Source organism: Dasypus novemcinctus, chromosome 1 (genome assembly GCF_030445035.2).
Source record: "Dasypus novemcinctus isolate mDasNov1 chromosome 1, mDasNov1.1.hap2, whole genome shotgun sequence".
NCBI classification, from domain to species: Eukaryota; Metazoa; Chordata; class Mammalia; order Cingulata; family Dasypodidae; genus Dasypus; species Dasypus novemcinctus.
In genome coordinates, this window is record NC_080673.1 from 41,421,708 (window position 1) to 41,444,235 (window position 22,528).

The 22,528-nt window shown below is 41.8% G+C and overlaps 1 protein-coding gene across 1 annotated transcript in view; it reads left to right on the forward strand.

The window, feature by feature from the left end:
- The window catches only part of GATB (glutamyl-tRNA amidotransferase subunit B), a 101,738-nt gene that overhangs the window by 14,200 nt on the left and 65,010 nt on the right, over positions 1 to 22,528 (forward strand). The gene's annotated exons all lie outside the window — the stretch shown is intronic.

A 22,528-nucleotide genomic window follows, 5' to 3' on the forward strand; every position in this document is an offset into this window, starting at 1 on the left:
TGAACACGCTTAGTGCCTGCCTTTCTGTTTCTCTCTCACTCTTGAATGATAGTATAAAATTCAAAGTTGACAGTTATTTCCCCCTCAGCACTTGAAGACATTATTCCTTTGTCCTCGGGCATCTATTACTGCTGATGAGAAGTCTACATCCTTTGTAGAGCTGTTGGTTTTCTTTCTGATAACTTTAGCTGGGATGAGTCCACGGATGAATTTGCTTTTATTCATTCCGTCAGTACTCAGTGTGTGTTTTCAACTTAAGGACCCTGACCTGGACTGTGGAGATAACTCATCTCTATTGCGTGAATTCCTGGCGGCCTCTGCCAGGGCCCATCGCACTTCATCGAATGAACCTGTTTCTATGCTCATTTCTCTGCCCTTGACTGTCACACAGCTTGGACAGTGCCAGCATTTCGGCCCATGCCCAAGCCAGGGACAGGGCTTGGAGCTCTGATTTCTCAAGATTCTTTTCACCTATGGCCTAGGATGGGTGGCCTACTATTTTAGTTTGTTAAAAGATGCTGAGAGTAACATAGCAGAAATAGGTTGTCTTTTATAATGGGAAATTATTTGATTAAAAGCTTATAGTTCTGAAGCTGGGAAAAATGCCCAGATCAAGGCATCATGTGAAGCTGTCTCCCCGAAGGTCAGCTGTTGGTGATCCTGGACTCCTGCTACGTGACAAGGCACAATGGCAGCTCTGTTGGCCTCTGCCTTCTCCTCCAGGCTCATTTTCTCCCTGAGCTCAGCTGTGGGGGATCAGGCACATGGCAGGGCATAATGGTGACTTCACCTTGGCTCTCCTCTGTTCTCTGGGCCTCCTTGGTGGAGCTGTGGTTTTTCCCTCTCCCACGTTTATTAATTTTAACTTCCAGAGGCTTCTCTCTGTCACTGCAGCTTTTTTTCCTATGTCTGCAACTTTTGTTTCTCCATTTATAAAGGATGGCAGTAAGATCCACCCTGGGTCATATCCTATTGGCGTAATATAATCAAATGACCCTTAACTGAAATATTCTAATCAAAGATTTGCAATAGATTCAATTTAAGAACATAATTTTCTGGAGTCCACAGAGGACTAGAACCAACACACCTCCATAACAAATCCTCCAGGTGGAGGCTTTCAGCCTCAACTTCTGTCGTGGTATGCTTTAAATCACCAGCATCTGGTGTCTTTTCAGCCTGGTTAATAATAATGATAGTAAAATCAGTTAACATTTATTGAGCGCTTACTATGTGGCAGACACTATTCTAAGTGCTTTCTGTGTGTTAACTTATTTTAACATCAGAGCATCCCCATGAGGCAGTTTACTCTCCTCATCCCTATTAGAAAGTAAATGGAGAAGTCATGGTGCAAATCTAGTAGTCTGGCTTCAAAGCTCTTGCTCAAAACCTCTGTGCTGCCCTGCTTCCTGCTTACCTCTGGGTTACTCCCGCCATTGGTAACACCCAGGAGAGTGCCTTGCTTGCTTTTGAGCTTAATACTGTGTGTGTGATTTGCATATTGTATGTGTGTGTAACCTATGTGTGTGTAGATATCATTTTTTCAGCCCCCATTCCCCTCTGCCTCCACCCGCATGCCTGCATCGCTTAGTTGGCTCTCTTGATCACTGGCTACAGCTCCCCTCCCCGATTCTGATCAGCTGCCCTGCTTTTAAATGTTTCTTACAACCACAGGCATTTTTCCCTCTTATTTCACCTTTAGTCTTAGAAATATTTGGAATACCATCATAAGTCTTCAGAGTGAAAAGGTCAGTCCATTTTCCTGCTTACTGGCAGGATTACAGAAAACCTAAGGACAGCAATCTCTGTTTTTATTAGCAGGGATTCAGCCTCACTCATTATTTTGATGTAGTGAAACCTCTTTGTCTGGTCCAGGGTATTCCTTAATTTATTAAATAGTCATCATCTACAGAACCATAGACAGGATCCTAGGTTATTTACTTCGAGTCAGTTCTGTCCCTATTTGTCAATGCCATCCCAATTTCTCTACTTGCAATATTGTGCATTTGGATATGAAATGGGTAGAAAATAGGAAAGAAAGTAAAATATATTTGATTAAATGAGAGGGAACTTACAAGTCTGTGTTTCATAATTTGCTAAATAATGTTTCTAGTAATGGTGAGATTTCAGCAAGCCATCATGTTTGTTTGAAATTTACCCATGTGCCAGCTTGAATTTGCTCATGCGCATGCATATGCACATATGCTCTCTCTTTGTTATTTGAAATGCTTGCCCCTTCCTTGCAGATCAGTCCCTGTGCAAGCGAAAGGGGACAGAATGTTGTGGTTTCTGCGCTTGCCACCTGGTAGAAATGCTCAGCTGTGGCTCTGTCTAGTAACTTCTTCTGATAATCAGGCTGCACCACAATTAGATTAATTACAGACTGGTGACTCTGGTCTAGTTTGTGTGTCTGAAAGCTCTTATCTGTACGTAACACAGAACCTTTGCAATGACGAACACCTCTCATTTCCAGAATTGGGGAAAAGACTGTAAGAGCTGTTTTTCAAAATGTGTATGCAAGAACAGTCTCCTTGCTCCTCAGGATCAGCCTGTCTGAGAAAGCATTTGGTGTTTTCTATATTAGAAGTGTTTGGAATTGGCCCTGGCAGCTCTGGAATGGAAACTGGAATGTTTCTTAGTTGTTTCCCACATTTTGTAAATCTTCCTTTTATTCAGAAGAACATATGCTGTTATTAGTAGGAGAAGGGGAATGAAGAGGGAGGGTACAAGAATAAACGTGATGTGATCCCTGCCTCTGGAAACTAACAAACACTGCAGATACTGGGCTTTATGCTGGAGATTTATCCTTGAGCATGTGTAAGCAGATTGCACCATGAGGGATTTTGTCCCTTGAAAGAAATGATCATGTGGATGCTTTTGTAAAGTCTTTTTGGATTAATTCATTTCCTAAATTTCTTATGACAGATTTATTTGAAGCTAGGTAAACCTTCAATATTCTAGCTTTATGAATGTGGCAGATATTGGTAATAACTTTTGTTTTGAAGGACCCAGTAGGATTAGAAATACTTGACTAGTTCTAGAGATCATAAGACTGAAATGCTTTCCTGACCCTTAATTCTAAATGTAATTATAAAAGTTGTCTTTAACTCAAAACTGTGAAATAAATTAGAAATTCAAGAAAACATTATTAGGGAAAAGCATTTAAACACATACATTTATAATCAGATTTATATTAAACTCTGTCCATTCATGCTTAGATGATGCTTAGTTATTTAGTTAAGACAAAATGTGACAGTTTTCTATTAAATTTTTTTCCATTTCAATGATTTGCTTTAATGTAGTCTGTAGACTTTCTAATACACTATTCTGCAGACTTTAATCTTGCTAGCCGCTCTAGAAGTCCCTTGGATAGTTTTCTTTCATTCCTTCGTACAGGGTGTTTTCCGGGTAGCAGGTGTTTTACTCTGTAATCCTTCCCCTGTAAAGGAGGTGTGCATCTGTGAGCTCATACCTGCACACATGGAAAGGTTCTCTTTTAAGCCCTTGAACTCTTTTGGTGGTCCAGACGCGCTTATCATGACATTAACTGGATGTCCTCCATGAACTCAGGTGACTCACAATGCCTCTGGTCTCTCATGTTCAGTAGGGAGCATCAATCTCACCTCCCTTCATGTGGGAAGCATCTGATTCTTGACCTACCATGTGTCTTTTTCCAGCTTTCAGTGGATTCTCGAAAGCCTCTCTCTTAGCAACTGTTTTCATTCTCCCCACCTCCCTGCCAGCCTTACATGCAATATTCCTTGCATGAAATCTGTTTTCGTACATAATGCTTCTATTTCATATTTGTTCTTATATGCCTGCTTATAGGGATTTTTACATTTGATTATGAACATAAATATTTCTCTGTGTACTTACACATATGTGCATCTACATGAAGGGTCCATGTGAAAGAATTTTCCAGGTACTTAAAACGCCTTTGATATTTTTTAACTTCTTTATGGGAATCTTTCTAAAACATATTCCCTACTTTCCTGCATTTAAATTGGATATATTGAACATAAGGTAACCTTTTCTTGATTACACAAGGTTATCGTTATCAACATCAGTTATTGCTCAGTGTTGTAATAAAATGGTGCCTTCAGGCCTACTGAGGTAGGTAAAGCTATCTGACCTTATAGTAAATGACTAAGGACAGCCTTTCTGCTTGGGTTTCGTATTATGTTCTCTTTTGTTGCTATTACAGTCTTGCACTCTTCACCCCCTTTTTAAACCACTGTCAGCATATTGACTCTAAGAACCCCTTCTTGCTCATTTTATACTTAATTATTATTTCTGATCGGTTCTGGTCTGGAAAACACGACTACCACATTTGTTCATGTAAGTAAGAGCAAGGTTCTGGGTAGAACCCTGTCCTACAAAATAAAGCTCATGAATGCTTCTCAAAATTATAGATCATGTCCAATTAGAGCTGGAGAGATCCTGGAAATCATTCTGGTCAGTCCTTTTAATTCATAGAAGAGAGAGCTACTGTTGGGACTTGTCTACTGTCAGACAATTACCTAATGTCCAGGTCAGATTAGAGCCCATGTTCCTTACTCCTGTTTTAATGCTCTGCTTCCGATCTGTGGGTCACTATAGTTGGAGTTGATTTATATAGGTGGAGATATTTTCAGGGATGTATATGTGTGAGTATACATCTCAAAACATTAATGCCATGAACAGATGCATATGAGATATGCTAATAGATGTACCCCCACATTCTTATATATACACAGAGGCATCGACTGTACAATATTGACACTGAATGTGCCGTGCGTTTGCATATCCTCTATGTATGAGATCTAAACCTGGGGAGAGCGTAAAGAGAGAGCTGATTAAGAAGCAGAAATGCATAAAAATTTAAACTAACTAATGACCAATTCAACTGCCCCATGACCTGGATTTTTCCGGACCCACCCTTAAATAGCAGCCCTCACTCTGGGAAGCTCTCAACTGTACATATCACCATGTGGATAGTAGATCCAATCCCCTTGGTTTCTTTCAGGTTGCTAAGCCTTTTCCATTAATCAGAGTTCTTTGGTACCATCCATAAATCTGGGTTCTAGACCCTCTACTTCTATGGCAATGTGGTGCCAAAGCCTTCAGCCATAAAGCTTCTTTCTTTATGGAATAGTGATAGTAACAAAAACAACAATAGTAGTAATAGTTGTTAACTTGTATTTCAAGGTACTGTATTAAATGATTTATATATAATATGTTAGTAATAATAGATAACATTTATATTTGAGCTTTTATTATGTGCCAGGCACTGCTTTGAGTACAAGTCTGAATTTATTTAATCTTCACAAAAGCCTTTTGAGTAGGTACTGTTGTTTTCCTCAGCTAATGAAAGAAGAAACTGAAGGACAGAAAAGTTAAGTGAGTTGTCCTGGTCACACAATCAGTAAGTGACAGAGCTGGCCTTTGGATCCAGGCAGTCTGGCTCCAGAGCCTGTTGTCTTGGAATTCTATGGTATTTTCATCAGTCCTCACAAAAGGCACATGAAGTAGGTACTCTTGTTATCCCCATTTGCAGGTGAAGAAACTGAAGCTGAGTTCCTCAGTGTTATAGAACTAGCAGGGAAAGGAACTGGTACTAAACCTAGGTCACCCTAGTGACATCCAATGTCACTGTTCTTAACTGTTCTTAAGCCTCTGTTCCTTTTTTTTTTTTAATGTATTTTTTTGTCTTTTTTTTAAAATGTTACATTAAAAAGATATGAGGTCCCCATATACCCCCACTCCCCTCCCCCTATTTCTCCCCCCATAACAACCTCCTCCATCATCATGAAACATTCATTGCACTTGGTGAATACATCTCTGAGCACCACTGCACCTCATGGTCACTGGTCCACACCATAGCCCACACTCTCCCACAGTCCACCCAGTGGGCCATGGGAGGACATACAATGTCTGGTAACTGTCCCTGCAGCACCACCCAGGACAACCCCAACCCCCAAAAATGCCCCCACATCACATCTCTTCCTCCCACTCCCTATCCCCAGAACCACCATGGCCACTTTCTCCACACCAATGCCACATTTTCTTCCATTACTAATCACAGTATTTCATGAATAGAGTATCAGTAAGTCCACTCTAATCTATACTCTATTCCTCCATCCTGTGGACCTTAGAATGGTTGTGTCCACTCCACATCTATGTCAAGAGGGGGCTTACTGAAATGGTATCCAGCCTCTAATGTGTTAATCACAGAGGTTTCTTCCCTCATCTTGTGGGACCCTAAAGAAAGCTCATATTCTTTCGAGACGTCCTCTTAGTTCACAGAACTTCAGATATATACATGAACAGCTGTCCCAGGAGGTGTTTTCCTTTTCTTAATTGATAATAATGTAAAATTTCTTTAGGACCTTCTGTCTGTGCTGCATTCTGGGTAATTTCCTCTACACTTCATTCCAGTTCACTGATTATTTCTGTTCAACATATCTGTTGAGTGTTTTATTTCATGGAGAGTACTTTTCATTTATAGAAACTCTGTTTTCTTTTAGAATCTCTATTATCTTTTGGGAAGATCGTGTTCCTATTCATGAATTTGGTTTTTTGTTTCTTTAATGATTTTCAACTTATTTTATAGTCTGTTCAGTAATTCTATCACCTATGGTTCTTGGGAGAGCTTATTCTGCTCTTTGTTGTGTCTGCTGATTCTAATGGTGGATAAAATCATTATGTGTATGTTTTAACTTTGGATTATGAGGTCATGGTTGACAAGGGCTAGTGAGAATCTCGTGGCTGGGTTAAGAGTGCCTCCGAATACTTTTTCTTTTTCTTTTGCTAGATACCACAGATCTAAGCCAGGTTCTTTTGTCATGTTTATCTCTTAGCTTAGGGGTTTCAGAACTGCAGAATTAGTAAATTCAAACTCAAAACCTGCCTGAGGGAAGCAGATGTGGCTCAAGTGATAGAGCTTCTGCCTGCTATATGGGAGGACCTGGGTTCGATCCCTGGGGCCTCCTGATGAAAAAGAAGAGAAAGGTGCCTGAGTGGCAAGTCTGTGCCCACGCGAGTGCCCGCTTGGTGAGCCAGTGCTCCGCACAAGTGAGTCACACAGCAAGACGATGACACATCAGAAGAGAGACAAGAAAAGAGTCAAGGTGAAGCGCAGCAGAAACTAGTAACTGAGGTGGCGCAATTGGCAGGGAACCTCTCTCCACATCAGGAGTCTCTAGGATCGAATCCCGGTGAATCCTAGAGGAGAGAAAATGAGAAGAGAAGACAACACAGACAGCAAAAACAGCAGGCAGGAGGAGGGGAAGGGGAAAAAAATAAATAATACATGTTAAAACAAACAAAAACCTGCCCGAGTATAGACTTGTAACTTTTAATTCTGAGGACAGACTTTTTTTTTAAAAATTTAATGTCTGGGCTGAATCAGCAAGTTTTTTTGTCATCTTCTTTTGTCTGTAAAGAGATTTTTTCCCCTGGTCTACTCCCTTACTATGTCTTTTACTAGAAATGAGTTGTATTAGTCAGCCAAAAGGAGTGCTGATGCAAAATACCAGAAATCTGTTGACTTTTATAAAGGGTATTTATTTGGGATAGAAGCTTAGTCACAAGGCCATTAAAGAGTAAGCTACTTCCCTCACCAAAGTCTGGTGCCATGTGTTAGAGCAAGATCTGCAAGGGTTCAGCCTTCCTCTTCCAGCTCTGTGGTCCCAGCTTCTTCTGATCTCAGCTCTTGGCTGGGATAAGGCTCATCTCTCTTCCCAGGGCTCATTTCTTCTGTGCTCAGCTGCTCTCTTCTCTTCAGCTGCAAACTCGCAGGCTCATCTCTCTTCCTGGGGCCTCTGCCATGTCCGTGGAGTGCTCTGTGTTCTTTTTATGTCTACTTCCATGTGAGAGTCTGTTTTATCAGCCCACCAAGGGGGCTGGTACTCAACCCTGCATGCCCTAATGACATGGTTGAATCCAAGGCCTAATCTTAACATAATTTATTCAAAGCCATCTCAGCTGAACCTAATACAATCAAAGGGGATCATATCCAGAGGAACAGACCGGTTTACAAACATAATCAAATATCCTTTTTGGAATTCATAAATATCAAACTGTCACATGGGTTAGCTTTCACAACGGGAATTTATTATCTTATAAGCTTACAGTTCTGAAGCCACGAATGTGTCCAGATCAAGGTATCATCAGAGGATGCTTTCTTCCCAAGCTGCAGCTGTGGCTGATCAGGTACATGGCAGTGTCCGCTCCTCTCTCCCCTCTCCTCTTGGTCTCTTTTCAGCTTCTGGCTAAAGTGGCTTCCTCTCAACTTTTTTTTTTTTTTTTTAAAGATTTATTTATTTTTTTATTTATTTAATTCCCCTCCCCTCCCCCGGTTGTCTGTTTTCTGTGTCTTTTTGCTGCGTCTTGTTTCTTTGTCTGCTTCTGTTGTCAGCGGCACGGGAAGTGTGGGCGGCGTCATTCCTGGGCAGGCTGCACTTTCTTTCGCGCTGGGCGGCTCTCCCCATGGGTGCACTCCTTGCGCGTGGGGCTCCCCTACGCGGGGGACACCCCTGTGTGGCAGGGCACTCCTTGCGTGCATCAGCACTGTGCATGGGCCAGCTCCACACGGGTCAAGGAGGCCCGGGGCTTGAACCGCGGACCTCCCATGTGGTAGACGGATGCCCTAACCACTGGGCCAAAGTCCGTTTTCCCCTCTCAACTTCTGTGTTCCCTGGATTCTAGCTTCTTGTCCTAGGGCCTTCTCTCTCAGCTTCTGGGTACTTCTCACTGAGCTCCTGTGTGTCTCTGTGCCTTTTTTCTGTCTCTTTCATCCCATTTATAAAGGACTCAATTGAAGTAATCTAATCTAAAGGTCCCAACTACAATAGATTTATACCCACAGGAATGGGTTTGCTTAAAAGCATAATTTTTGGGGTCCACCACACTAAGGCTGAAATCTTACAGGAGAGAACAGAGGGTAGGACAGTGTAGCCTGGGCTATGGACAAGGCAGGCATGTGGGCACCTGAGAATGGAGCAGGAGAGGCATCTTTACATCCCACTCCAGCTTGCTTTCCTTCTGCCATTGATGTTATTTGGTATTTATTACAGTTCTTCAAGCCAGTGCAAGCTCAAATATGTACACATTCCAGTTCAACTTTTCTCCTGTCACAGATACAGATCAACTGATTGATCTCTTTCCAAATTCCTCCTAGATGTGCAGGGATGCCCCTTTTCACTCTCTCCCCCCACCTTTAAAGATGATCACTTTCCCAAAAAATCTCATCCTCAGTGAATCATTCCCTTAACCTTTGCACACGGAAATGCTGATGCTATCTCATTTCTCTTAAGGTGCAACATAAAGCAGTACGGTAGGACTGAGAGGAGCAGCAGCTCTAGTGGGAGGAAATTGAGGGTTTGTTTTTCCCCCTCAACTCCAACCTTGGAGAACATGAGGGAACCCCATCTGGCCTTTCGGGCCTGTACCTTGTCTCAGATCCAAAAGTGTTTTTGGGTGCTGGGTGTTCCTTTCCTGGGAAGAGGACACCATCTCCCAGGCAGTGTGCTTATCCCCCCAGAGATTTGTTTTGAGCAAGAAACCTTCAGTATTGTGCTTGGGAAGGACTGTTCTTACATTTCCATATCTCCTTAAGGTGGTTTGTTTACCCTTAAAAAATATGCACCTGGATGAGAGATTGAGCCTGATAACAAGAAGCTCTTGTCAGAGGAGGTAGCACTACACTTAGAACTCTTGTTTAAATGTTTAAACTGGGGGAGTGGGTGTGGCTCAGTGGTTAAGCACCTCCTTCCATGTATGAGGTTCTGGGTTCAGTCTCTGGTACCTCCTAAAAAAATAAATGTTTAATCTATTTAAAATGAATTTTGTGCACTACTTTATAAAAAAAATCTCTAATACCAGAAAGTGGGGAGGAGATATATAGGAAATAAAATATAACCACATTACCCAAAATGCCTGGGAATGTGAAAGCTTAGGGGTCTTTTGTTGACATAAATATGTAGTAGTTTTAAAAAAAAAATACCTAACAGTATTCTGTGCCACTATTTTTATCTCTGACATTCGGGCAGCTCATACAGGGCTTTGTTCTGGTGATTTATACTAGAAGCCTGTAATAAAAATGCAGCCTGAAATCATGCAGCTGGGTACCATTCATTTTTCTTCCATGGACAGTTCCAGGACTTAAAAAATTGCAGCAGACCTATAAAGCTCTTCCTTCTCAGAAATTGCATACCTGGCCATGGCAGCTGCCTTCTTGGGTTTCCTCTGCCTTATGGTATCATCAGTGATGCTGTGGGAGGTTCCAAATTAGGTCCATGAGTCCTGGAAATGTTTCCAAGAAGATATTGTAAGGGCTTAGGGGATCAATACAAATAGAACCCCCTTTCCCTCTGAGTTCAGAACCAAATTAAGAAACCTACATAGAAGTCATTCAGATGGAGATGGAAATATCAGCTTTATCACTGATAAAAGTTTGAATGTACAGTGTAACTCGAAATGTGGTCAGGAGGCTTCTAGTTTGTGCCTGAGTTGGCCTCAGTTCCCCAAAACTCCAGGCTTCCACTTAAAGGATAGAGCCTGCTTCTGCAGAAAGCGTATCATGTGGCCAAAAGTCGAGCTAGATCATTTCATCTGGGGGCAAGCACTGAGAAAGAGTGCTCATACAGGCTTTATGCTGATGGTTTATGCTAATAGCCTGTGGTCAAAGTGCTCTGCCACAAGGGGCTGACCCACATGGGCTCAGTTCCTTTTCCAAAGTCACTGGTCAAAAAGATTGTACTCCCTCCCCCTTTGGAAACGAGAGTATGGATTTGAGAGCCAAGTTTTGCTCCCTAGAAACTTGAGGCCAGGGCGGTGGAGGTTGCCCATGTTCAAGCTCAAAGCACAAGGCTGATATGAATGTGTCCACAGCATGTCTGGGAGTAGATGTGAGCCATTCTTTTTGGTTAGTGGGTTCTATGGAGTTCTTTTCCCACACTACGAGTATGTACACTTGTTTTCTTAGGCCATAGAGATGGGCCTCTCTTATGTGGCTATTTTTATATGCATTTTCAGCTTCACATTTAGTGTAGGCTGGTGGCGGGGGGGTTGGCTATCTCCTACTTAGCAGCATCTTGGGATATGTGTTTTCTTTAGTTCTTTCTAAAATCTTGGCAAAGTTAGGAAGTCATCTTGCCATTGGCATCCCAAAAGATGACAAGCGTGGGCTTGGTGTTTTGAGAATGTGCAGTCAGGCTGGGCTCCTCTGAAGAGCATTCTGTTCCTTATGGCAAGAGCTTCTTCCCAGTGAGCCTTTGTGTTTTTTAGCCGTCAGCCACCGAGTGCATATATGCAAGGACTGGAGCTGAGAGGGGGGAGTGAGTAGGAATTGAAAAACATTATCATTTCCAGAAGACTTAAAAGTATTCTATTCCAAATCCTGATGCATCAATCTCCTTTCACAAGTATAAAAGGAGGAAACATAATCAATCAAGAATCTTTGTTATGCTCTGCGGCTTTCTTTGGAGAGGCAGACAGGCAGTAATATGTGATTGTCAATAGCATTGTGTATTTTCAGTAATGTTTGCCAACTCATAGGCCACCCCAATGTCCAATGTCAGGGGCTCCCCCCCAAGTGATAGGACTAGAAACCAAGGACTTCATTGGTTTGCCCGGTTAAAAATAGAACTGCTGGTTCCCATTCTTAACGTAAAGTACCTGACTGTGTTCTCTTCTGCAACATTTGCTAATTGTCCATTTATGACAGAATATAACAGAGAATTTTTCCTTTATGGCTGCTTGTAAATATTTAAATGCCTGTAGCCACTTATAACCTTTGCTTACTTTCCCAGCCAGCTATCTTATTTACCTTATCTCTTATTCTCTTCCATTTTTACTTGTATGCAGGGAAGTTAATGTAAGTGAAAGCACTTCATAAACTCCCAGGTGGCACATAAATATTACTTGATATTATTAAGATACTCATATTCTTAACTTTGCATCATTAAACTATAAATATAGGTACTTCCTTTTCATAGTGTCTAGTAGAATTGGGTTGGAGGGTGAGGGGTGATAAACATTTGAGTAACACTTTGCTGAAATACCTTAAGATGCTACATCTTCCAGTGGTGTGAATAACAACTAAAAGGAAGTTTTGAATTATAGATGTCTTTCAGAGATGCACAAATTGAGAAATTACATGTGCTTTCACATAGGGAGGCAACAGAATGGAAACATTAACAGACAAGATGCACAGACAACTTTGGGGGAAGCTAAAGGAATTTTCAACTAGAAAAGATATACTTAGATAATACTGTTTTTCTACTAGGTAGACTATTCTTGTATGTATGGTGCCTAGATGCAGGATTTATATTCTTATTTAGCTATTGCAGAATTGTCTAATAACAGGTTTTTCATGTGTTACTAAGAGGGTTATGCCGTACTTCATTTCCTACATGAGGGCCTTGATATGTCTTATAACTTAAATGAATCTTTGTCACTAGAAAGTTTTAAATAGATAAATGCAGTGGGGAAGCGGACTTGGCCCAATGGATAGGGCGTCCACCTACCACATGGGAGGTCTGCAGTTCAAACCCCGGCCCTCCTTGACCCGTGTGGAGCTGGCCCATGCGCAGTGCTGATGCACGCAAGGAGTGCCCTGCTGCGCAGGGGTGTTCCCCACGTGGGGGAGCCCCACGCACAAGGAGTGCACCCTCTAAAGAGAGCCTCCCAGTGCGAAAGAAAGTGCAGCCTGCCCAAGAATGGCACCATACACACGGAGAGCTGAAACAACAAGATGACGCAACAAAAAGAAACACAGATTCCCAGTGCCGCTGATAAGGATAGAAGCAGTTGCAGAAGAACACACAGAGAATGGACAGAGAGAGCAGACAACTGGGGCGGGGGGGAAGGAGAGAGAAATAAATAAAAAATAAATCTTAAAAAAAAAAGATAAATGTAGTGTATAAAAATGTTTTTTGTAACTTTTTCAGCAACTTAGAATGGAAGCTTCAGGTCTGTGTGAGTGGTTTATGAGTTAGCAGTCAGTTTACACAGCTCCTGCCTCCTCTGGCTCTATCACCCCCTTCTGTTCATGGATGATATAGTCCTCAGGTTTTTGTGGGGAGCCATAGACCATCTCACCATCCTCTCAGGTAGGAGAATTTTTATTTTGAAAGAATTCCACTTTTTATTTTGAATGAAAGTCAAACAAAGAAAAGTGGAAAGAATAATACAATGACTATCCTTCCTATAACTAGAATTTTTTTTCCCTTTGCATGAGCCATGTGAAAATAAATTATAGATATCATGGCCCTTTATTCCTAAACACTTTAGCGTCTCTCTCCTAAGAACAAAACATTCTCCTATATCTGACCACTGTATAATTATTACATTCAGGAACGCTAACATTGATATAAAACTGTTGTCTGAAATACAGTTCATACTCAAATTTCTACAATTATCTCAGTATTATACTCCATTGTTAACCCTGCCCCTGCCAAAACCAAGGATCCAATCAAAGATTATACAGTTGTCTCATTTTTTCTATTTCCTTTTCATTTTCTTCTTCCCCTCCCTTCCCTTTTTCTACTCTCTCTCCTTCTCTCTTCCTTCCTTCCTCCCTTCAATGGCATTGACATTTTTGAAAACTCCAGGCCAATTCTTTTATAGATATTTTATTATCTACTCTTGAAGCAAATATAATTAAGGATCTTGGGGTTTTACCCAATGGAAGTTTGGAATTTTTTCTCTTCACGTCCATGATTTATGGTTTGCCATGAAGCCGCTAATGAAATGCCATATTCTTATTGGATATGTAAAATTAAAATTTTGTTGTTGTTTTTTTTCCTTCCTAAAAATCTGTGTCCTGAGGGACTCCTCAACATCCCTGGGACTATGACATTACAAGTGCACTTTTTTTTTTTTTTAGGTTTTCAGCTGTAAACTTTTAGTTCCATGTATTCCCCCCCCCCCCGCCCCCGCCATGGCTCCCTTGTCTGTTTGCTTATTGTTTCTGCTCATTGTCTATTTATTGTTTTTGCTCGTTGTCTGTTTCTTTCTTCTTTAGGGGGTACCAGGAACTGAACCCAGGACCTCCCATGTGGGAGGTGGGCACCCACCTGCTTGAACCACATCCACTTCCTGCCTGCTCATTATTTGCTCATTGTTTACTCATTGTCTTGCTCATTGTTTTTGTTTGTTTGCTCATTGTGGTTTATTTTTTCCTCATTATCTGCTTGTTTTTTCTCGTCTGATCTTGTTTTTTTTTTTTTGCTTGTTGTCTGCTTGTTTTGTTTGTCTTCTTTAGGAGGCACTGGAACTGAACCCGAGACCACCCGTGTGGGAGGTGGGTGCCCAACTGCCTGAGCCACATCTGCTCCCCACAGGTGCACTTTTGATAGAATGGCAGGGGTCTCTAGGAATTTGCTTTTTGATATGTACAGACCTCATTCCACCAAATTCCATATCCATCACCAATAGTGAATACCTAGCTAGCATTTGTTATTTAGAGTTTGGTTGGTTTAAACCCATTCTTTAGCTTCTCAGCGACAGTAAAATCTTTCAACTTAATACTCATCTCCTATATAAAGATGAAAAGTAGATTTCGTTCTGGACGATTAAAGCTTTTCATGCATTGTCTTAGTTTCCTGTGCTGCCATAACAAATTACCACAAACTGGATAACTTAAAACAGCAAAAACTTGTCTCACAGTTCTAGAGGCCCAAATTCCAAAGTCAAGGTGTCGGAAGGGCTGCACTCTCTCTAGGGCTCTAGGGGAGAACCTCTTCCTCGCTTCTTCCATCTTCTGGTGATTGCCAGCTTCCTTGGCTCATGGCCACATCTCTCTGTCTTCCTATTGCCTTCTCTTCTCCCTTAAAGCCATACTTGCTGGATTTAGGGCCTTCCCAGATGATCCAGGATGATCTTATCTCAAGGTCCTTAACTTCATTGCACCTGATAAACTAACATCACAGATTCCAGGGATTGGACATGGACATATATTTTTTGGGGGGTGGAGTGGGAGTGGGGGAGGGCACCATTCAATCACTGCACTCATGAAATTAATGTTTCTTGTTACTACCACTGTATGCTCTTAAGGTTTCAGAAACTTGAAAAAATTTGTCATGCCATCTAATCTGCCCAGATGTGGAGTCATGTGAGTAAATTTTAGGATAGGCCAGGAAATACTTGGCGGTTTCAGTATGGAGCTAAATCTAAAATTAATAAGTTGGTACATTTTAACCTTTTTAATATAAATATGCTCTTTTTAAAAGCTATGTATGAGAGAAAGACATATTCAGAATAAATGTAGGTGGAAGCTTTCTTCATTAAAGATCCTGGCCCCATCCCAAAGTTCTATTCAAAAAGAACAATGATTATCGTTTTTTTTACTTGCTTCCTATGTCCACTCCATCGCTTCTTGCATCTCTTCTCCACAGACTCTCGTTGAATTTCCAAAGTAGCTATTTGAAGACATGACATCATAGATGTGTGATGGGGAACATTGAGATGGAGTTAAAAATTGGCTCTTAAAATACTGGTGTATAACTGTTTAGCTTGTTAGAAGTGAGGTTCTTTCACTTGCAAATAGATTTTCCAGCCACAAGGCAAGCATACAAAGTTATTCTGGAAATTTTTCTTCACTATGAAACACAGAAAATGAAGTAATATGTGCTTCATGTGGCAAGAAGAAATATGATCTCCATTCCACTGAAGATAATACACTAATTATCCAAAAGGCATTGATTATCATTTAAAGGAGAAATATAATATCGACATAATACATAATGCTAGCATCTGTTGTACCTTACTTTGGATTATAAATCCAAACTAATGGATCTGTGGAGCTGCTTAGACCTTTTTTTCTTTAGATTCCCTTGCCTCCTAGAAAAGTTTGCATATGAAAATTTCAATTGAGGTGGGCCCTTTGAATTTAATAATACTTCCATTCTGAAACTATTATTTATTGGATGCTATCACTGCCAAGTTATTTTATGTAATTCACAGAACAATCTGCAAAATCATTCTTCTTCCCCTAGAAGATAAGGAAACTTGAGACCCAGAGAAATTAGGTAATTTGTGTGAGGTCACACAGCAAATTAATAGTAGAGATGAGATTCAGGTGCAGGTCCTTCTGGCTCAGTTTTGCCCCAGTTCATCTATTAGTAAAAGTCTTTCTGAGATAAGGTTAAATTTCACCTGTGAGCAGTACTAGATTTCTAAGTATTGAGAATGTTATGGCAAAGCATGCTAGACACCAGTTAACCTGCATTCCCAAACCTGTCTTCTACCGACTGCCAACTGCTATGTAACATTTCTTTCTTTCTTAGCTCCTGGTCATATACAACATTCTACAAATGAATACTACAGGCATTGGGCCATTGGACTCCAACCCCAGAGTGAACTCTAATTAGACCAGGCTATGTCATGTGAAAACTATTTGCCTAAACCAGAGGCAGGCCTAGAGCTGACACAGGCCAAGGGCTTTTCCTTCCTCTTCCTACAAGCCCAGATGTGAATCTCAGATCTTAGCATTCCAGAGGTCCACGGAAAAGCAAGAGCGTTTCCTCCAGTGTTGTAGGCCCTGCTGGTCTAGGCTGCCCGTCTCTAGCCTCTCTGGTGGTGACACTGGGCGCAGCCCCTTGACCTCCTGACTGCACCAGAAGGCAGAACAAGTAGGGAGAATGGAATCCCAGATTAGGAGAGTGAGCCTTCTGATACTTTGGGCCAAGGAAATATCCTTGTCCTTGATCCTGACCAGTTCTGGGGTGGTACTGGGGGAGAGGGCTGGGGATAGGAACACTAGATCTGCTGGATCTGAAAGTCAGCTCTGCTTGCCACTTGCCAGAGCACACCCCTCTTCTTTGGAACAGGCATTGTTCCCCCTGAGATCCTTGTTTGACTCCCCAACCCCTTGTGAAAGATAGATTTAAACAAAGGCAAGATTAGAGTTTTTGTGTTTGCTTTGAGTGATGATAAAAGGGCTCAGTGGTGAAAAGGGATGTGGGGGTGAGGAAATGGGGGAACAATTTACTCAACTGTAATGAAAATATATATGTGTTAACTTTTGCTTTGAATATGAATCAGAGGGATTTCATGCTTTGAGACAAATTTATGGATAGCAGTAAGATAAAGGACCATTTTTTTACTTAATAAATTTTAGTTACTATCTCACCATAAATTAAGACATTTACCATGCTATAGCCTAGTCATCAGAATTGTCATATATAGCATTAGTTTCACAGAGTAATTGCCATTTGGGCTTTTGGAGAAACATCACCTTATAGTCTTTGTTTTAATGCTCCGGAAGAATTGGTAACTGGATTTTCAGTGAGTGCACTAGTCTTGTCATGTTACCTTAATTGTTAAAGGAAGTACTGAAACCCTGTCTTAATTTGCAGATGCAAAGTACCAGAAACAGGTTGGCTTTCATAATAGGAATTTTATTTGAGGTAAAAGCTTATAGTTTCAAAGCCATGAAATGTCCAAATCAAGGCACTATCAGAGATGCTTTCTCACCAAAGTCAGTTACTGGTGATCCTGGCATCCTGCTACTTGGCAGAAGTGGTGGCCGATCTCAGCTGAGGTCCCTGCCTTCCCCTCCAGGATCTCCCATCTCCCAGAACCCAACAGTGGCAACCAGGCATGGGGCTTATCTCTTTCTCAGCCTCCTCTCTCAGTCTCAGCTGCTCTACTTTCCTCCTGAGTTCAGCTGTGGGCTCTCAGGCATGTGGCTCATCTCTTTGGCCTTGAGCTGCTCCGTGAGCCCAGCCTTATGGGGCTTCACACTTAAGCTTTGACTGCTAGCACTCCTTGGGTCCTCTCTCACATGGCGGGCTCAAAAATGGCAGCTTTCTTTCTCTCTGTCTCTCTGTGTCTCTCTCTGGTTATATAAAGCTCAGCAAGAGGGCAGAAACCCTACCTGTGCCATGCCGCACGTAGTCCAATCAAAAGGGGCCCACATCCACAGGAATAGATTAGTTTAAAAACAATCTTTTTCTTTTGGGAATTCATAAAAGAACTTCAAACTGTCACATTCCCATTTGAATAACTTGGGTTATATAGCATAATGGACTCACTTGTTGAGAGTAAGATAAAGGGGAGAAAAATGGTATGAAATAGAGACTTTTTGAAAGACACAATTTTATCCCTTTAAAGTATGCCACAAAATATTTTCCACTATAGGTTCGTTTTAGTTGACTAAAGGCTGGCAAGGCAATATACCAGTTATAGGTCGGCCTTTACCGTGGAGGTTTATTGACTTATAAACTTAGAGTTCTGAGGCCATGAAAATGTCCAAATCAAGGCATCAGGCTCCCCTAGGTCTCATTGCTTTCAGCTTCCTGGTTTCTGTGGCTTCCTCTCTCCACTTCTGAGGTGTCTCTCCATACCCCTACTCTGCCAGTTCTAGCCTTTGCCCTCCGGGACCCTCTCTCTCAGCCTCTGGGGGTATCTCTCTGACCTTCTGTGTGTCTCAGCAACCCCCTCTCTTTACATTCATTGTTCGTAATGGATGTCCAGTAAGAGGATTAAGACCCACCCTGGGTCATGCTTTACTGAGGAAATCTAATCATATGGTCCCATCCAAAATAGGTTCACACCCACCAGAATGGGCCAGTTTTAAGACCACAATTTTTCTGGGTTACATAGTCTCAAACTACCATAGTTCCAGAAACTGACTTTAATGAATAGATTTATTTATAATTAGTAGAATTTCACATAAATGTGCCACAATCCTAGAGACTATTTTGTCAGTTTTAGTAGGTTATGCAGTCTTGTTTATTGTGTTAATTTGCTTAATGAATTCTTCTTAACAGTTCATGTAGCTTTGAGTTTAGTTCAAACCCAGGTTGAGTTATCACAAATGTCCCTTCTAAATTAGTAACATTTCCTAATCCTTGTTTCACAGTACGTGAAAAGGGAGTCCACAAAATGTTCAGCTTTATGTTGGTTGGACAGGCTTGAGGATGCATCATTTTATTGATTAGTTATTTCCTTGTCAAAGGAAAAGGCACAGAAATGAGTACAAGTGTATGTATTTGCTGTACATATGCTTGTACAGTTGTGGCCTGCGTGTCTTTTCAGTTCCCCGACTCTGACCCGCATTAGTCTGCAGTTCCTGATGCCCGGGGCAGCTGGCTTCTGGTCAGGCCAAAGGGAGCCTCCAGCAACAAAGTATTTCCCTCCCTCTCTGTCTCTGGCAGTGTCCCTGCTAGTGACTGGGTCTTTCTTGTCCATGACTCCAGCTTCAGGGAGACAGGTCCACCCTGTTTCCAGCTCCTCTGGGTATCCCAGTGCCTGGCTCTGTAATGCCGCAGCTCCTCCACCTCTGTGTCCCCCCAGCCCTGGGATAGATGCAGCTTCCTGCTGTCAAGAATCCACGTTGCCTCATTCTGCCCTCTTTCACTTCTCAGCTCTTTTATCATCTCCGTAATTGAAAGTCTCTGCATTAAATCCGTTTTATTTTACACACCAAGAGTGCTTCCCTTTTCTTGACTGATGCATTTTATAGAACAACTGTGCTTTTATTTCGTAGTGTGTGGTCTTATGGGTGTTCATAAAGGGAATGCTAAATTATTGATTACCTCACTCATTGTTTAATCAGTTTGGTATTTGTGGTGTTTGCAGCTGTGTGTACCCCAGAAAAACGTGTTCTTAAATATAATCCAATCCTCTAGGAGTGAACCCATTGTAAGTAGGACCTTTTGGTGAGGTTACTTCAGGTAAGGTGTGGTCCACCTCAAACAGGATAGGAATTAATCCTGTTACTGGAGTCCTTTATAAGAGAGTGACATTCAGACACAGAGAGAGAAAGCCACAAGAAGCCAGAAAACCCAAACAAAACAAAACCTGGAAGAGAAGGTCGAGACCAGGAGACACCACCACATGACAAGCTAAGGATTGCCAGCAGCCAGCCCAAAAAGCACAGTCTTGGGGAGAAGGTATTGCCTTGATAACACCTTGGTCTGGACATTTTCCTGGCCTCAAAACAGTAAGCTAATAATTCCCATTGCTTAACAGGACCCATTTCTTGGTATTTGCTTTGAGCAACCTAGGAAACAAAGAGTCTTGTCCTTGGGTAATGGGGTAAAGAAGAATAAAGTGACTTGACTGCCCTCAAGTAGCTCCATCTTCTTGGGGGAGTCATTAGGAGGCCAAGCGGTCAGCTTTTCCAGGGTGCTGTGGGAGCCAAGAATAGAGAACACCTAGACTCAGATAGTAGTGGGAGAGACTTCACAAAAGAGGTAGTGGTGTCTGAGAGCCTTGGCAGATGCTAAAAAGACCTTGCTCAAGCAGATGAGGAAGAAAGGTGTCCCTGGTGGAAGCAGCAGTTTGTGTGAATGCTTGTCTCCAGCCTGGCCCCAGCATGTGGGGTTAGAGTAGTGGAGGAGGGGGTGCTAAATGGGTAGTCAGTGCTGCCTGTAAAGGGTTTCCAAGCCTGCATGAAGCACTTGGCCTTAATCCTGTCAGTGATGGGGCAGTGAAAGATTTTCAGCAGAGGAATTCCATGAACAGATTTACCCTTTAGAAAGGAGCGGGGAGGAGAGATCAGAGCGGGGGGGGGGGGGGGGGAGTGGAGGCAGAGAAGCCTGGCCAGGGTGGGTGGTGGTTGAATGGAGGCCTGAATCAAGCCAAAGGCTGTGTGGAGGAGGGGAAGTGAAGATATACTATGAAAACAGAATGTGCAGAACTTGGTGATTTTTTTATATGTGTTGGGAGTCGTTACTAAATGATGGTCAGGCACACTCAGAGATTAGGAAATGCTTGTTTGGTTAGGCTAACTAAATCTCACAACTAGATGTCTCTTGCAGACAGCATATAGGTGACTTATATTTTCTCATCCATTCTGCCAGTCTGTGTCTTTTGATTGGGGAGTTTAATCCATTAACATTCATTGTTATTACTGTAAAGGCAGTTCTTATTTCACCCATTTTGACCTTTGAGTTTTATCTGTCATTTTTTATTTTCACCACTCTTTTGAGACTTTTAGTTACCTTTACTGGTAAAATTTTCATTTCTAAACTCTCTTCCAAGCCTCTCTCTCCTGTCTTTACTTTTCAGACTGTAGCACATCCTTTATCATTTCCTGCAAAGCCAATGTCTTGGTAACAAACTTTCTCAGTTTCTCTTCTCTATGAATATTCTAAATTTGCCCTCACTTTTAAAGGACAATCTTGCAGGATATAAGATTCTTGACTGGAAGTTTTTCTCTTGCAGTATCTTAAATATATCATACCACTGTCTTCTTGCCTCCATAGTTTCTGAAGAGAAATTGTCACTTAATCTTATTGAGTATACCTTATATGTTATACATTGCTTTTCTCTTGCTGCTCTCAAAATTCTCTTTGTTTTTGGCATTTGACATTCTGATTAGTATGTGTCTTGGGGTTGGCCTATTCGGATTTATTCATATGGGAATATGTTGTGCTTCTTGGACATGGATATCTGTGTCCTTCAATAGGGTTGGGAAACTTTCTACCATTATTTCTTCAAATATTCCTTCTGCCCTTTTCCCTTCTCTTCTCCTTCTGGAACACCCATGACACAATTTTTCCCATTCTTTTCTTCATGTGTTCTTTTGTATGTTTACTTTTCGAGTCCATTTCTTCAAGCTCATCAAGCCTTTCTTCTGCCTCATCAAAACTACTATTATATGACTCCACTGTATTTTTTATTTCATTTATTGTACCTTTCCTTCCTGTAAAACCTGCTATTTTTCTATGTATGCTTTCAGATTCTTTGTGTTCATCCAATATCTTCTTAATATCCTTAATCTCTTTAGCCATCTCATTGAATTTATTAAGGAGATTTGTTTGAACATCTATAATTAGTTGTCTCAGCTCCTTTATGTCCTCTGGAGGCTTATCTTGTTCCTTTAACTGGGCCATATCTTCCTGTTTCTTGGTGTGAACTATAATTTTTTGTTGGTGTCTTGGCGTCTGGCTTACTAGAGTATTTATTCTGTATGAAGTTTCTGTCTTTAGTTTAGGGCTTCCTGCTGTCTCTCCCTTGCTGGTTGTGCAGTAACAGCCAAAGATATAGTTGGCGCTATAAGAGTTGTGGAGCCTCAAGCTGCCCGCATTGTCCCAGGGACCAGTGAAACATCTCCCAGTTTTCTTCTTTGCCAGGGGTAGAGACAGAGCCACAGCCACGTGTAGTAATCCAAGTTGTGTGGGCCTCAACTGTAGTTGCCCACAGAGACTGATGAAGCTTCACGCCCCTTTCTCCCCTGCCTGGGGCAGGGATGGAGCTGCATGTGTGGGCAGCAGTCTATGCCATGGGGGTCCAAAATGACTGTAATTTCCTCAGTAGACTTCCGATTTTGGTCTGTGCCAGCTGAATGTACTTGCAGTTATCTGGAGAGGCTGGTGCAGGGTCTACCAGCCTAGGCCAGGGCTGCAGGCCGATCTGGGTAAAAGAAGCCTGTCCCCACCTTCATCATGATTTTTAGTCAGTCTGGCTTCCCCTCATGCCAGGGGCAGAGTTAAAATGGTGGCTACCGGCCTCTTTCCAACTTGGAGAGGTTAAAACTTTAGTTGTTCTTGGGGTTATACTTTAGCCAGCTGAATTTACTAAGCAGTAGCCGAAG